Raw genomic sequence first — 18,397 nt, 5'->3', positions numbered from 1 at the left:
CACTTTGGTTTGCAGGTTGGCACTCAATCTACTGAGCCACACCTGCCAGGTCAGCACAGCATGTTTTTGACCTTGAAATGAGGAGACAACAGTGCTGGAGTGAGAAGCTAATTAAAAAGTCAATCGGAGAAGGAGTATAAAAAACATATAGACTATTATTTCAAGAGGTTTATACTAAAAAGAAAGATAGAAAAAAAGAACAACTTGAAGGTGAGGAAGTATTGAGAAAAGGATGTTATTGTCATTCCTGTTGTGTGTTTGGATTTTAATTTATTTTGGAACTTGAGTGTATTTGTACATGAAGTAGGAAGAACAAGTAGCAAATAAGTTATTTTTAAGAGGAAATAATAATACTGTGACACAACAGGACAGAGGGAAATGTACATGAAATTCAGGTGATGTGCCTGGAAACATGTGAGTGCTCCCTTGCCCACTGTAATCGTGAGTGGACAAGTACAACAGCCCTCACCTAAAAAAGCTCTCAGAGATGAGTGCTGGGGTCACATGACCAGGGAAGTCGTGGACAGCAGCAGAGGTACCAGCTGATAGTGAGAATGTCTGGAATGGAGTGTGGAGGATAAAGACAATGGGTATCTCTTCTAATCCCAAGACCAGCCCCAGAAGTGGAGACTGTAGTTTATCACATTAACATTCATCTTCTAAGTTTCCTTCAAAAGCAAAGTCCCACCAGAATCTTGGAGACATTGACCTCTCAACGTATGTGAAGAAATAGATCTGACAGTTTTGCAATAATCACCACAATCAGTTTTAGAATATTTTTGTTGTCGCCAAAACAAAGATCATACCATATAGCTGTCATACTTAAGAAGGGTTTGCCTGAATCAACATCACAAAGACTGACGCCTATATTTTCTTCTAAGACTTTCATAGTTTTTGTTCCATATTTAGGTCTCTGGTCAATTTTGAGATAATTTTGTGTATGGTGTGAGTAAGGGGACCAAATTCCTTCTTTTTCATGTAGATACCCAGTTTTCCTAGGACCATCTCTTGTAAAGAATACTTTTGCACCTTATTTCCGTCAGGTGACTACAAATTGTAGGGGTTATTATTGGATGCCTAATTCCATTCTATTGTCTATCCTTATACCAGTACCACATTGTTTTTATTACTGTAGCTTTGTAGTAAGCTTGAAGTTAAAGTGTGAACCTCTAACTTGGTTCTTAAAGATTATTTTGGCTATTCTGGATCCCTTGAATTTCCATATAAATTTGAGGATCAGCTAGTCAAACTCAACAGAATGAAGCCAGGTGAGATTTTTATATGGATTTCAATGAATTTGTAGATCAATTTGGGGAATATTGCCATTTTAACAATATTAAGTCTTTCAATCCATGAACATGGGATATCTTTTCATGTTTCTTCTTCCATTTCTTTCAACAATGCTTTGTAGTTTTGAGAATGAAATTTTTGTACTTAAATTTGTTAAATTTATTATTTTATTATAAAATAAACATTGTTAAAATATTTATTTTAAACTATTTATTTATAATATAAAATTTATTTATTTATTATGTATTTTATTATTTTTGCTTTTATAAATGACATTGTTTTCTTAATTTTATTTTTTGGATTGTTAATTGTAGTACATAGAAATATAACTGATTTTTGTATGTTGATTATTCATTCTTCAATTTGCTACACAGTTTTGTTATTTTTATTTACTTTTAGTGCATTTTAAACAATTTTCTAAGATAGAAGGTTATATTATTGATTTAAACTTTTTCCTCTTCTTAAAATAAAGTTTTTATACCTATACATTTATCTCTAAACAAAATGTTAGCTATATTCCAAATGTTTTTCCTATGTTGTCTTTATTTTCATTCATCTCACAGTATTTTCTTTTTTTATTGTATTTTTCCCATTACCATTTAATCCCTTTTATTCCCTCCCTGAAAATTGCTACACTGTTGTCCATGTCCATGAGTCCTTATTCCATTTTGCTCAGTCTTTCCACTTCCTAACCACCTCCCCATGGCTGTCAACCTGCTCTCTATCCATGAGTCTGTCTCTGTTTTGCTTGTTAGTTCAGTTTGTTCATTCAATTCTGTGTATGAGTGAGATAGTATGGTATTTATCTTTCTCTGACTGGCTTATTTCACTTAGCATAATGTTCTGCAGGTCTATCCATGCTGTCACAAAGGTGAAAATTCCTTCCCTTTTATGGCCAAGTAATATTCCATTCTATAAATGTCACATAGTTATTTTATTTACTCATTTACTTATGGACACTTGGGCTGCTTCCATATTTTGGCAATTATAAATAACACTGCAGTGAACAGAGGGGTGCTTATGTTCTTTTGAATTAGTGTTTCGGGTTTCTTCAGATATATCCTAATGTTCCTTTCCAATTATAAACCTCTTAAAATAATAATTTATATGTTCTTCTATACTGCATCTCCAACAGCCTTTTTAACCCATTTCTGATTTTCTTTGATCCACTGGTTTTATTACGGTGTGTATATTTCCACATATTTGTGAATTTCTTAAATGTGTATATGTTATTGATTTTTATTTTTTTTATTATTGTCAGATACCACACTTGGTATGACTCAAATCCTTAAATTTATGAGGCTTGTTTTATAGCCTAGCATATGATCTATTCTGGAGAATGCTCCATGTGTACTTGAGAATAATCTGTAATCTGCTGTGGTTGTGTGGAGTGTCCCAAGGTCTGGTGGTTCTAGCTGGTTTATAGTGTTATTCATGGCTTCTCTTTCTTTGCTGATCTGTCAAGTTTTACGTTCATTATTGAGAGTGGGTCATTGAAATCTTCAGTTATTATTGATGACCTGTTTATTTCTGCACTCAGTCATGTCAGTTTTTGCTTCAGTTTCTGTGGCTCTGTTGTTAGGTACACATATGTGTATAATTTTTTATACCTTCCTGATGAATTGACCTTTTTATTATTAAAAAAAAGTCCCTCAACCTGTAGTAATTTTTTTTTGTCTTAAAGTCTATTTTGTGGTATAGCCACTGCAGATTTTATATATTTGTTTTCAGGACATGCATCTTCCATCTTTTTCTTTTCTACCCACTTTTATCTAATGCCTTTCTCCCATATTTAGTTTATAGTTGTGTCTTATCATTATCTGTATAATAGTCTCTACTTTTAGATTGGATTGTTTAATTTAATCACATTGAATGCTATTATTGACATAATTAGATTTAGATTTCTGTTTTTATGCTGTTCTTTTTTTGTTCTGCTATTTCTTTAGTGCTTTTTTTGCATTAAGTTAATGTTTTTAGTGTGAGATATTAATCCTTTAATGTTTTCATTCTACTTTTCTCAGGTACTTCATTAGTTGCTCTAAGGCTTACCATATACACCTTAATATATGAGAATCTACTTTAAATTCCAAGGCAATATAGAAATATTACTCCTATATAGATCTATTCCCTCTTTCCACTTTTTGTGCTGATATTCTTAAAAACATTACATGTGTATATCTTATAATCTAACAATAAATTATTATAAGTAATGTTTTTAAATTAATTTTATGAGTTTTATAGAAATTGAGAGAAAAAAGGAAAACATGTGTGTAAGTTTTGTTTTATTGACCATTCTATTTACCATTTCTGGTTCTCTTGATTTTTCCTTATGTATTTGAGTTAGTTTGGTGTAATTTTTATACCATAGTATGGCTTTGTTCCTACCCACCTCTTACACTGTTACTGTCAAATATATTATATTTCTATATGTTGCAGGCACCTAAGAAGATAGGTATTGTTTTATATGATTGCTTTGTTTTTTTAAATAATTTAATAAAGGAAAGAAGAAATAGGCATTTATATTGTCTTCTCTAATTACATAATTATCTTTATCAATGATGTTTGTTTTTGTGTGAATTTGCTTTACTGTCTAGAGTAACTTGCTCTCAGTCTGAAAAACTTTCAGTATTTCTTGTAATGCAATCTGCAAAAAATGGATTGTCTCAAAAAAGTTGTTTTTTTTACTGAGATGTCCTTATTTCACACATATATAGTTTTTTGCTTAATCCTTTCACCTTTTCTATCTAGCTCCCAATCCCCCACACCTCTGACACCTGTCAGTCTGTTCTATGCATCCATGAGTCTGTTTCTATTTTGTTTGTTAGTTTATTTTCCTCATTAGATTCCACGTATAGGTGAAATCATATGGTATTTGTCTTTCTCTGACTGGCTTATTTCACTTAGCATAATGCTATCCAGGTCTATCCATGCTGTCTCAAAAGGTAAGATTTCCTTCTTATTTATGGTTCAGTAGAATTCCATTGTGTAAATGTATTACAGCTTTTTTGTCCACTCATCTGCTGATGGGCACTTGGGCTGCTTCTAAATCTTGGGTATTGTAAATAACACTGCCATGAACATAGAGATGCATATATTCTTTCAAATTACTGTTTTGGATTTCTTCAGATATATTCCCAGAAGTGGAATCACTGGGTTATAAGGCACTTCCGTTTTCTTTCTCTCTCTCTACTCTCTCTCTCTCTCTCTCTCTACTCTCTCTCTCTTTTTTGAGGTAACTCCAAGCTGCTTTCCACAGTGGCTGCACCAAACTACCTTCCCACCAACAGTGTATGAGGGCTTCCTTTTATCCACATCCCTGCCAACATTTGTTGTTTGTTGTTTTATTAAGGATAGTCATTCTGACAGGTGTGAGGTGATATCACATTCTGGTTTTAATTTGTATTTCTCTGATGATTAGTGACGTTGAGCACCTTTTCATGTGTCTATTGGCCATCTGTATGTCTTGTTGGGAGAAGTACATATTCAGGTCTTTTGTTCATATTTTAATTGGGTTGCTTGATTTTTTTTGTATTGAGTTTTGTAAGTTCTTTATAAATGTTGTATTTTAACTCCTTATTAGATGTATCTTTGGAGAGTATGTTCTCCAATTGTCTTTTCTGGGGGGTTTTCTTGATCATTTCCTTTGCTGTGCTAAAACTTTTCAGGTTAATGTAGTCATATATGTTTATTTTGTTTGTTTGTTTGTTTCCTTTGCCTGAGGAGATATATCAGAAAAAAATATTGCTACAAGAAATGTCCGAGATTTTACTGCCTATGTTTTCTTCTAGGATTTTTATGATTTCCAGCCTAACATTTAAGTCTTTAACCCATTTTTAATTTATTTTTATGTGTGGCATAAGGTGTCTAGTTTCATTGTATGTATCTGTTGTTCCACTTTGCAACATGTATTTAATAAACTGTCATTGTACGTTCTTACCTCTTTATCAAATATTAATTGAACCATAAAAGTATGGGTTTATTTCTGTGCTCTTTATTCTGTTCGATTGATCTCTGAGTCAGTTTTTATACCAATACCTTGCTGTTTTGATTACAATGACTTTGCAGTATAGTTTGATATTAGGCAGCATGATTTTTCCAGCTTTGTTCATCTTTCTCAAGACTGCTGTGGCTATTTGTGGTCTGTTGTGGTTTCATAAATTTTTAGAATATTTGTTCAAGTTCTGTGAAATATGTCATTTATATCTTGATAGGAATTGCGCTGAATCTATAGATTTCTCTGGTTAGTATGGACATTTTAATAAAAGTAATTCTTCCTATCATTGAACACTGTATATACCTTGACTTACGTGTATATTTTTCAATTTCTTTCTTTAACATCTTATAACTTTTTGAGTACAGGTCTTTTTACATCCTTGGTTAAATTTACTACTAGGTGTTTTTTTATGTAATTGTAAATAGGACTATTTCCTTAGTTTCCCTTTCTGATATTTTATTATTGGTGTATAAAATGCAACTGATTCTGGATATTTATTTTGTATCCTGCCACTTTACCGAATTTATTTATCAGTCCTAGTAGTTTCGGTGGAATCTTTAGGGTTTTATATACATGTCATCTGCAAATAATGAAAGATTTACTTCTTCCTTTCTAATCTGGGTGCCTTCTATTTCTTCTTGTTGTGTGATTGCTGTGGCTAGGACTACCAGTACTATGTTGAACAAGAGTGGCAAAAACAGAATCCCTGTCTTATTTCTGATTTTAAGGGAAATGCTGTTAGTTTTTTCCCATTGGATGATTTTTGGATGTGGGTTTGCTATATATGGCCTTTATTATGTTAAGGTATATTTCCTCTATTCCCACTTTATTAAGAGCTTTTATCATAAGTGGGTACTGGGTTTTTGTCAAAAGCTTTTTCAGCCCTGGCTGGCGTAGCTCAGTGGATTGAGCGCAGGCTGGGAACCAAAGTGTCCCAGGTTCGATTCCCAGCCAGGGTACATTCCTGGGTTGCAGGCCATAACCCTCAGCAACTGCACATCGATGTTTCTTTCTCTCTCTCTCTCTCAAAATAAATAAATAAAATCTAAAAAAAAAGCTTTTTCTGAATCTATTGATATGATCATATAATTATTATCCTTCATTTTGTTTATGAAGTGTATCACATTTATTGATTTGTGGATATAGTACCAACCATACATTTCCAGAATAAATCACACTTGATCATGATGTGTGATTATGATCTTTTTAATGTATTGCTGGATCAGGGTAGCTAATATTTTGTTGAAGATTTTAGCATTTATATTCATCAGGGATATTGGCTGATAATTTTCTTTCTTTGTAGTGTATCTGGTTTGTATTTAGGATAACACTGGTCTTATAAAATAAGCTAGGTAGTCTTTCCTTCTCTTGAAATTTTTATAATAGTTTAAGAAGGATAAGTGTTAGGTCTTTAAATATTTGGTAAAATTCACCTGTAAAGATACTTGGTTCAGGACTTTTGTTTGTTGGGAGTTTTTGTGTGTTTTTTATTACTGCTTTGATTTCATTAGTTGTAAGCTGTCTATTCAAATTTTCTGATTCTTCCTGAATCAGTTTTGGAAGACTGTATACTTCCAGGAATTTATCCATTTCTTCCAGATTGTCAGATTTGTTGGTGTATTGTTGTTCATAGTATTTTCTTGCAAAGAAATACAATCCTTTTCATACAATCCTTTGTATGTCTGTGGTGTTGGTTATTACTTCTCTTTCATATTTTATTTTATTTATTTGGGTCCTTTCTTTTTCTCTTGATGAGTCTCCTTAAAGGTTTGTCAATCTTGTTTATCTTTTCAAGGAACCAGCTCTTGGTGTCATTGATCTTTTACATTGTTTTTTTACACATTATTTTGTTTATTTCTGCTATTTTGTTTATTTTTTCTTTTACTCATTTTGGGCTGTGTTTGTTGTTCTTTTTCTAGTACCTTTAAGTGTAAAGTTAAATTGTTTATTTGAGAGTTTTCTCATTTCTTGAGGTATGTCTGTAATGCTGTGAATTCCTCTTAAAACTGTTTTCACTGTGTCCAACAGATTTTAGGATGCTGTGTTCTCATTTTCATTTGTTTCAAGGTATCTTTGATTTCTTCCTTGATCTCAGCATTAACTCATTCATTGTTTAGTACAATGTTATTAAGCTTCCATGAAGTTGTACGTTTTTTAGGGGTTTTTTTTCCCTTGGGATTGATTTCTAGCTTCATACCACTGTGGTCAGAGAAGATGCTTGATATGTTTTCAATTTTCCTGAATTTATTGAAACTTGTCTTATATTCTAACATGTCGTTTATCCTAGAAAATGTTCCATGTGACTTGAACAGAATGTATATTCTGTTGCTTTGGGATGGAATACTCTGAAGATATCTATTAAATCCATTTGATCTAGTGTGTCATTTAAGGACAGTTTCCTTGTTGATTTTCTCACTGGAATATTTATCTTTTGATGCCAATGGGATGTTAAAATTCCCTGCTATTCCTGTATTGCTATCAATAGTCCCTTTATGTCCATCAATATTTGCTTTATATATTTAGGTAATCTATGTTGCATTCATAAATGTTAATTTGCGAGTACCTAAATATGTAGTGTCTGTCCTTCTTTGTCTCTGAGTATAGCCTTTGTTTTAAAGTCTATCTTGTCTGATATAAATATTGCTACCCCAATTTATATTTTTATTTCCCTTTACATGAAATATCTTCTACCTTGTTTGGGGCTTTCTGAACTTCCTGGACTCTTGTGTCCTTTTTCCTTCACCAGGTTAGGAAAGTTTTCAGTCATTACTTTCTCAGATAGGTTCTTGATATTTTGCTCTTTCTCTTCTCCTTCTGGTACCTCTATGACACAAATGCTGTTATACTTCATGTTGTCCCAAAGATCCCTTAAACTATCTTCATTTATTTTCTAAATCTTTTTTTTGGTACTCTTATTGGGAGTTTTCTGCTACCTTGTCTTCCAAATTGCTGATTCAATCCTCTGCTTCATCCAACCTACTGTTTATTCCACCTAGTGTATTCTGTATTTCATATATTGAATTCTTTTATGACTGGTTATTTTTATGGGTTCTATGTCCTCTTTCAAGCTGTTTATGTTTTCATGAAGCTTCTTAAGCATCCTTGTAACCACTTTTTAAAACTCTGTGTCTGGTAAATTGCTTACTTCCATTTCATTTAGCTCTTTTTTCTGGACATTGTTCCTACTGCCTTCTAACCTTGATTTTATTAATGGAAAATCATCTGTTAATCTTATTTGGGTTTCCTTGTATGTAATGAGTCATTTTTCTCTTGCTGCTTTCAAGATTTACTCTGTCCTTCAATATTTTTACTATAATATATATATTATGGTAAAATTTATATAGTAAAATATATATGAATATATTTGCATTTATGTACTGGAATATATTGAGCTTCTTAGATAGGTAGATCGATATTTTTCATCAAAGATTTCAGTCACTATTTTTTCTAATTTTCCTCTGTTTCTTTCTCTCTTCTTTTCTTCTGGGACCCCCAGTTCATGTATGTTGAAGTGCATAATGGCTGAAAGGCTTTTTTCATGTTTTTTGATTCTCATTTTCTTTCCTATTTTCCATATTATGCAACTTTTATCAGTCTATATTCAAGTTCACTTACTTGTTTTCTAGCAGAAATCTACTGTTGATTCCCTCTAGTGAATTTTTTATTTTAGTTATTATGGTTTTATTTACAAAATTATCACTTGGATCTCTTATTTTTATAATTTTTATATCTTTATTGATATTTGTTATTTATGAGGACATTGTGATAATATCTTTACTTTTTTTTAGCACAGTCTTCTTTAGTTCTTTGAATACATTTACAAAGGCTGTTTCAAGATTTTTTAAATACAACATTGTGGCCCTCTCAGAAGCAATTTTCATTGCCTACATCTTTTCTTTGTGTGAACCACACTTTTTATGGATTTTTTTTCATGTCTCATAATTTTTGTTCAGAGCTGGATAATGTACCAACTTAATATACCTCCTCTCTGCCCCACCTCCTGTCTGAGACTTGTTTTGTTTTCTTGTTTGTTGTTTGGTGAGTTGACCATTTCTCTTTTTATGGCTTCCAGTTTATGTTCCTTCACCTTCCATCTTAAGAGCCAGATACATCAAGGCAATTCTCTTTACATACCCACCTTGTAGTTTTAGAATACATTTTTCTCTTTCAAATTTATTTTACCTTTGAAAACAGTCAAGAGATATTTATACAGGCATATACAAAATATTCTAGTCTTATGTGTAGATGTTTTGCCTAAAGCATAAGCACTCCTTTGTGGAGAGTGTGTTGTTTTTTCAAAAACAAAATTTTTATTCATTTATTTTTAGAGAGGGGAAAGGGAGGGAAAAAGAGAAGAGAAACGTCAATTTGTGGTTGTCTCTCACGCGCCCCCTACTGGGGACCTGGCCTACAACCCAGGCACGTGCCCTGACTGAGAATTGAACCAGCGATCCTTTGGTTCTCAGGCCGGCACTCAGTCCACTGAGCCACACCAGCCAGGGTGAGGGTGTGTTTCAATACAGAAAATTACACAGATAAAACTAAACTAAAAAGGGGAAAAAGTTTTAAAAATCTAGCTCTTACTTTACTTTTAAAATGATCAATCTGTTATCAAGTTTCTGAAAAGTCTATAATTACATGCACTTGATTTTAGACAATATTAAACTGATCTCATTTGGAATGTCAATATTCCCAGTGCCTCCAGAACATATTTCAAATTAATTCTCTTGGCATGCATGGCTTTTTATAATAAGATCCTTACTTGTTCAGTTATTTGAAGTTCTATTTTTAATAAATCATTTTACTTTGAGTACCCTATAAACCCTTGTTTTATTCAAACATGACACAGAACCTCCCATATATGTTTTCCCTTCACTGTTTCCTTTACTCAGAATAATCACATTCTTTTTTCGCTCTGTCAGAGTCAGTTCTGCTCTTCCTTCAAGATTTAGTTTAAATCTTACCTCCACTTTAAAAACTTCCTTCAGGTCTCCTAACTGAAGGAATCTTTCATTTCTCTTAGGTACAACAGCATGTATTTTGTATATTTCCCTTTGCAGTTAGAAATGTGTTACTGTATGCCCTCTATTCTACTAAGCCTTTGCCAATTGAAATGTGTATTACTAAGTCCCTGGTGTTCTGACCTCCTTGGGTAAAGTGACATAGCTTTTTTTTTTTTCCTGTTTCTCACTGCACAATGCTACAGAACTTTTAAACCTTTATACCTAGTGAGCACATAAAATTATGGATCCTTTTCTGTTTACATATTTGTTGACAACTTGTAGGTGTTCTTGAGAGAAGTGTCTGTTCAGGTCCTATGCCCATTGTTTATTTGGATTGCTTTCTTTTTTTGGCTGATCAGTTGTATGAGTTCTTTATGAATTTTGGATATTAACTCCTTATCAGAGGTGTGGATTGCAAATACCATCTCCCATTTGGTTGCTTAGTTTTTTGTCTTGTTGATGGTTTCTTTAGCTTTGCAGAAGGTTTTAAATTTGATAAAGCCTCATTCATTTATTTTTGCTTTCAGTCTCCCTGCCTTCAAGATCAAATTTATAAACTCCTCTCTCAGACCAAGGTTTATAAATTTAGTACCTATGTTTTCTTGTATTTAATTTATTCTTTCAAGTCATATTTAGGTCTGTAATTAATTTCATTTTTTGTATATGGAGACAAATAGCAGTCTAATTTCATGCTGAATTTTACTAGCTAATCTAAAGTACAATGAGATGTCTCCTCACGCCTGTTAGAATGGCTATAATAAAAAAGACAAGTAATAGCAAGTATTGGAGAGGTTGTGGAGAAAAAGGAATCTTCATTCACTGCTGGAGGGACTCTACACTGATAAATGAATAAAACTATATCAAACTAAAAGACTTCTGCCAGCAAAAGATACCATCAACAAAACAAAAAGGCAGTGAACCAAATGGGAGAAGACATTTGCCAAACACACCTCTGACAATGGGCTAACATCCAAAATGTATGAATAACTCACATAACTCAACAACAAAAAACAATTCAATTTAAAAATGGGAAGAGGACCTAAACTGACACATCTCCCAAGAAGACATACAAAAGGCCAACAGATATATGAAAAGATGCTCAACTTCATAAGCTATTAGGGAAATGCAGATCAAAGCTATAATGAGACGTGATCTCACACCTGTGAGAAAGGCCATTGTCAACAGAACAAGTAATAACAAGTGTTGCAGAGGTTGTGAAGAAAAAGTAACCGTCATTCACTGCTGGTGGGAACGTTAACTAGTACAGCCACTGTGGAAAATAGTGTGGAGGCTCCTTTAAAAATTAGGAATAGACACAGTAACCCCCCTTACTGGGTCTCTGCCAAAAAAATTTGAAAACATTTATTTGTACAAATACATGTACCCCCATGTTCATTGCAGCATTATTCACAGCAAAGTGGCCGAGACATAGAAACCACCGAAGTGTCCTTTGATAAATGGTTGGATAAAGAAAACATGGTACACGTACACAATGGGATACTACTTAGCCATAAGGAAAGATGAAATACTGCCATTTGCAACAACATAAATGGATCTTGAGAATATCATGCTAAGCCAAATAAGTCAGACAGAATGACTCAAGGGCCATAGGATTTCACTCACATGTGGGATATAAAACCAAGAGCAACAAATTAACAAGCAAGACCAACAAACAGAAATTCATAGACACAGAAAACAGTATGATGCTTACCAGAGAGAAAAGGAGATGGGAGAAGGGAGGCAGTAGAAAGTGAAGGGAATCAAATACATAATGATGAAAGGAGATTTCATCTCACTTCGGGTGGTAAGCACATAGTGCAATATACAGAAGATGCACTATAGAATTTAACACTTGAAACCTATATAATTATTAACCCTATCACCACAATAAATTTTTTAAAAATTTTAAATACATAAAAACTTGTGACTTGAGACAACAAGAAGCCTTTTCTTTTAAATGTTGAGAAAAAAAGAACGTGAAAAAAAATAATATCCTTTAAATTCATCCTGCTAATGGCTATGACAAGATCAATGAATGTCTTCATTTCTTGAGGTGACACAGGTGGCATATTTTATTTCGCTTATTATGACAACTGCACATAGTAGGTGACTGGTAAATATTGAGTAAAACTCTCAGTGGAGTTTTTCTGAAACAGAATTTGGTGCCATTTTTCCACTTATTTTGTTCCATTCTACTACTGCTTATGATTGTGCTAAAATGAACAATAGCAGGCATTTCTGATTTCACCAGCGCCACGAGCAAGTGCCGACGCCCTCTGCAGACTCGGCCTTTCTTTGCATGATTTCCATGGACTGTGGGTTCCAGCCTACCCCATCTCCGATCTTCTGCAGTGTTCATGTGTATTGTGTTGCAGCTTTTTTTGTTTCGTCACATCTAACTGTAGTGATGGAATGGCCCTTTTGTGGACCTTTCAATGGATAAGACCCCTCCCCGCCTCACCACCAATTTGACAACAGATGTGACAAGGCAGTAAGTGAAGTGTGAAGACACATGGCTTTCAAAATTCCAGGGAGGCCCTGTCTCCTGCAGTCCTGGGGCTGAGAACAGACTGCTTCGTCACTTTCCCTAGTCTCTTCCTCACTCCACCTCTCCCACCTCTCACCCAGGCCAACGCTGGACTTACCATCTCTTCACAGACACGGTTCTGTGGGACCCGCAAACCACCAACCCTGCCAGGCCCAACCTCGGCCCTACCCATCGTGTGTCACACACACGAGCCACCGTGCTGCTGCAGCCGCTGCTATTATTCCTCTGCATCATGATTGTCATAAAGGTGCTTGATTTTTTTTGGAGCAACATTATCAGGAGTTCTAGGGTAAAAGTATTTGTTGTCTCAGGTACCCAGAGACAGGAAAAGTGTCACCTATGTTAGTGCTGGTCACCTAGGCAGGCATGGTGTGGCTTCCTGGTTAAGGCAGTGTCCCAGAACTAGTCGTTTTCTGACTGTAGTGGCTCCCTGATTTTGGTGGCTTTGACTCAGACTGGTGGCAGCTTCTAGGGTCTGAAACAGGACCTGTTGGTGGTGCCAGTTCCGTGGTGCAGCTCTCTGAAAGTTCAACCTGTTTCACCAGCTCTCTCAGTGAATGAGCAAGACATTGCATGCCACACTGAATACCTCCCTGCTCAGTTGAGTTGTATGTATTCTGCTTTCTGTTACTGCACCCTGACGGAAACAAGGGCCAGACCACCACCAGGCATAGTCTGAAAGCTGCTGGCCACAAACAGATCCCAGGGTCCTATTCCTTACTGAGTGAACATGCTCCAAACATGCCAGGGGAGAATGTTGTTTATTTGCTGGTGTTGCATCCTCTTATGTCCATTGTTATGGAAGCCATTGTTTGTCACGTTAAACAGCTGTTGTGACATAAAGAGAAACTGTCAAATAATATGGCTTTTGGAATGGTGACATGATATTTTCCTTTTAGAGTCTTTTTCCTCTATTTCCTGCTGCTGTCTTTCAAACTTTCTGTTGCTGCAGTGGCAATGGACAAGGACCAGCAGCCTGACAAGTGGCCCTGTTTGCTACTGAACAGAAACCAAACTTGGAACAGGCCATCCCTTGTTCTTCATGAGCTCTGCAGTCTTTCTGAGAAACTGTACCTCTCTGCCATCTCTCTTCGAGGCACCAAGTCTTCATATAACAGACCCAAGGGTTGATGATTTGGCACATAATTCTTTGATGGTAAAGAACAGCATTCACTCCCTTGGAGCTGCCTGCCACCTGAAACCACAGGTCAGGAGGCACAGGTGTGCCCAGGTCTAAGAAGAGCCTCACATGACACACACCTGGCCCTCAGCCTCCCGCTGGCCCTCTGCCCCAAGTAGTGCCAGCAAGTAGGAGAGCGTTGTGTTTGTTGCTTGTTCCTTTTTAATTAACTTGCTCACCTGTGCCAAAGTTCACCTTGGCATCCATTTTCTACTCATGGATGAAGCCTCTTCATCCTCACTTCAGGCTCATTCCTGGCCTAGGTTTTATGACAAATGTCCTCATGCTAGGTCATGATGCCTGCCTGGCTGTGAGCACGCTGGCTTTGTTAGAAAACACAACTGTCCACCTCACCACAAATCACTAATTCAAAGACCCCATGCTTACAAAAACAATCTCTTTTTCTTCCAAGTACTTGCCCAACTATTCCCACTGTTGTGTATCTCTGGCCTCTTTGAAACTGCCTGACCACTGACTCCTCTCTTTTCTGTTAATTCCTAAGACCTCTTCTCTCTTCACTTCCTTCCCAAATCAGTGTGGATTTCATGGTCCATTATTGCAATTGGTCCAACACCTTAAACTCCCTGGCTCATTACTCTTTTTGTCACAAGTTTTTCACCAAATTCCAATCCTGGAGGAATCCAGCTTCCTGCCCTGAGCCCATTGCCAAGGAGTGGGGCAAAGTTCTTGATGCAACAGAGCAGAATATGAGTTCTTTATAAGCTCGTGCACACCAAAGTCAAGTGGCCTCTCTCCTCTATTCTACACATTTTCTACTCGTCATTGGCCAACTTATACCACTATCTTCCACAATGGCGTTTTCACCTTTTCCATTTATCTCGATCCTTTCAATTCCCACTTACATCATTTTGCTCTCAGCAGATAATATTATTTTTCTTTAGAGAAAAATAGAAGCCGCTAAATGAAAATGCCCCAGTCTTCTCTTACCAGGCACACAAACTTATCCACATTTCAATTCTCTTTCCCTCTGGTTAATGTAGAGATGCTGTCTCTCCTTTAGATTTATTCATTTTGGCTTGAAATTTCATCATTTTTGCTATCTCAGGAAAATTATTCTGGTAACTACTTTATCTAATGTATATTCAGGCTCGTCATCTCAAGTTTCTTCTTCCCACTGGCTTTTATATACATAAAAAAATTAAATCAAAGTTTCAAAAAAATGTATCTGAACCTTGATCTCCTATCATCACCTTCCTCAGCCAAGTATCTCAAAGAGTTTTGCAAACATGCTCTTTCCCACTTTTCATCTCCCAGTCACACTTCCGCACATACCAATACACCCTTTAATGTGTCACCCTGACAAAGCAGTCTTCCTGTGGTCCCCAGGGACCCCAGTAACACTCTTTCCCCTGGATACACTTAAATCTTGGTCTCCTTGACCTCTCTATCTTTCAACGCCTTTTCTTGCTCACACCGCTTTCTCTTGATTCCCTCCTATATTTAAGCCTGTTTCTTCTTTGTTTCCATTGGAAGCTTATCTTCTCCATGACTTTTGAATGTTGGAATCTTCCCGTCTTTTGTCCAAATCCCTGTTATCTTTTTACACTATACTTTCTCCAGAGCCTATGGCTTCAAGTATTACTTATATAAGAATAACTCACTAATTTGACTCTTAAGCCTAGAGCCTTCTACACATATCTGTTTACAACTGCCATTTTAACACTATTTCTGGGACTCTTTCATTTTCTCAACAGTTACTGAGCACCTCTCATGATACAGGTACTGTTCTATGTATTGGTAATGCAGAAGTGAACAAAATACATGTCATCCACATCAAACAATGTGGCAGTGATGGGATGATAAATGAATAAAATATAATAATAAGTGGAAGTGCTCTGAAGAAAAATAAAGCAGGGTAAGAGGATAACAGGTGATGGAAGTTTTATTTTTATACTGTGTGGTATAAAAGTTCTCTCTGAGCCCTGGCTGGCATAGCTCAGTGGATTGAGCGCAGGCTGCGAACCAAAGTGTCGCAGGTTCAATTCCCACTCAGGGCATATTCCTGGGTTGCAGTCCACAGCCCCCAGCAACCGCACATTGATGTTTCTCTCTCTCTCTCTCTCTCTCTCTCTCTCTCTCTCTCTCTCTCTCTCACTCCCTTCCCTCTCTAAAAATAAATAAATAAAATCTTAAAAAAAAAAACAGTCCTCTCTGATGTTGTGACATTTTATCAAAAAATCAAAGGAGGGGAGTAAATCATGTGAAGTTCTGGAGGGAAATAATTTCAGGCAGAGAAAGTAACATGGACAAGGACAATCGGGTGGGAGCATATAAGCATATAAATTAATAAAATATAATATAACTTCTAATATTCTCTTGATTTACCCATCTCCTCCAGAGAGAAAGTCCATCTAAGTTTTCAAGCAAGAAACCATACTACCTATATTCATCCATTACTAAAGTCTACAAAAATTATTTCTCTGAAAATTCTGCTTTATTTTACCTACTTAGACATTTTTTGTTACCAACAACTGCTTCTCTGCCTCTCATGCTACTGCTTCTCCTCCGGGATTTGCCCATACAGTTGTCATGTCTTCTAAGTAGTCGTCTCTCCTCATTCCCCGCACCCAATTGCGCTCAACACATACCTGCCCGGCTGGCTCCCAAAATGTAAAACCAGAGTTGTGTTCCAAGAGTTAGTGATATCTGCTTTTGACTCTTGCCACTTTCTCACATAAGGTGTTACTCACCTGGTTATGAGAGAATGAGTCCTTGGAGGTATTTTCTACTGTGAAAATTAGAATAAATGGAAGATATATCAGTAATTTACAGCAGATTTATATGTAGTTTGTTATTTGGACTGTTCTTATGAGGGGTGAACAACTGCTGAATTTGGATATAGGGTTGGGCAGAATGGAGCTGGGGAAGGGCTCTCACTTCAGAACACAATTTCATTCTGTCTCAGTTTCTGTCCTTTTAATGAAATAGTGTTTGCTGAAGAAACCTATTTCTTCAATCAGATATATGTCCTGTGATAAGTAGGTAGGCATCTATTAATCCTGAACAGCTAATGTGACCGCTATCATGCCACTCGGACTTGGATTTGTTAGTTTGTTTATCTTCAGAGGCCAGGCCTGAGGTTAACACCTACAGAAACAAACAGCTCCAAATTCCCATCTGGTGTTCAAGCTGATTTGCAGAAAAAAAATGGAATGATGATTCTGTAATAGCTAATAGAGATTTTCATTTAATGCAGCTGCTAGAAATTATCAAGGACTCCATTGAAAGCTTCCCAGTCACTTACAGTAACAGGATAATAAATCATTCCCAGCACTTTCTGGCATTTATGATTCTATTAGAAACATAAGACCTGGTTCAGCTACTCTTCTCAGTTTTTTTGAAATTTATTTGTTAAATTACCTTTTAAAGTTCAAGAAAAGAAGAAAGGCTCTTACTTTGCTGCCAATTATGTTAATAAGTAATGTGTCTCTATGAAATTTCTTATTTCAAAAGGGAGTAGGAAGAGAAGAGGTGGAATCTTTAGATGCAGCCATCTAAACTTTTTGAAAGGCCCACTGTTTGGGGAGCAGTGCAGTATTGACACATTGCAGAAAGTACTAGATAACGACTCCGAAGGTCCTTGTTCCGTATTCTTGCTCTTCTCTCCCTGCCCAGCCCCGCTGACCCTGCACCAGGCTCTCAGTATCTAAGGCTTTAATTCTCTCATTAAAGAAGTGGCATTATCATCTCTCATCATTATGTATTTCCAAGGCAGTTGGTATGTCTAATAAAATAGTAAACGTGAAAGTGTTTTATAAATTGTCAGGCTCAATGGATCTTAGTCATTTTTGTTTATGAAGGCTTGGTTTCATTCCTTGTTGGAAACACTTATTGAAAATAGGAAGTACTGATTGCTAAACTATTTACAGCTGCTTTGTTCCCCTGCCTTAGGCTACTAAGTAAGATCTAGCTATCTCTGTTGACTCTCTGAGCCAAATCCTCAATTGTGTCAATAACAACTAAATAATAACCCCAAATACCCAGATTTTGGAACTAAGCCAACTTCCTTCTAGATTTAGCTCATGGATAGCTACCTATTTATACTGCATCTACCAAATCACAAGAAAACTTGTATAGTACTCACTATACATGAGATCCCACATTCATGCTCATGTGGTCGTGTATTTTTAAATTCTTATAAATACACTTTGGCAGAACCTGTGTCATCTAGTGCTTGAATTGTAAGTATAAAAAGGAGATATTTAGGAGCAGTGGGAGCTTCTGTACCCAACAACAGCTGGCAGACAGAATTATACAGTGTGCATAAGAGTCTTTGGTGACCCACCTAATCTATGGACTTGTTAAAAGAGGAAGCAATTTCAATATATTTGATTCAATTTAAAAAAGTATTTATAAAAATG

The 18,397-nt window shown here is 35.8% G+C and overlaps 1 protein-coding gene across 1 annotated transcript in view; it reads right to left on the bottom strand.

The window, feature by feature from the left end:
* The window catches only part of OPCML (opioid binding protein/cell adhesion molecule like), a 1,099,555-nt gene that overhangs the window by 508,740 nt on the left and 572,418 nt on the right, over positions 1 to 18,397 (bottom strand). The gene's annotated exons all lie outside the window — the stretch shown is intronic.

This window comes from Phyllostomus hastatus, unplaced genomic scaffold (assembly GCF_019186645.2).
Source record: "Phyllostomus hastatus isolate PE091 unplaced genomic scaffold, TTU_PhHast_1.1 phas_scaffold_193, whole genome shotgun sequence".
In the NCBI taxonomy this organism is placed as follows: domain Eukaryota; kingdom Metazoa; phylum Chordata; class Mammalia; order Chiroptera; family Phyllostomidae; genus Phyllostomus; species Phyllostomus hastatus.
The sequence above is the reverse complement of the archived record's forward strand: the minus strand, read 5'-3'. Positions and strand labels throughout refer to the sequence as shown.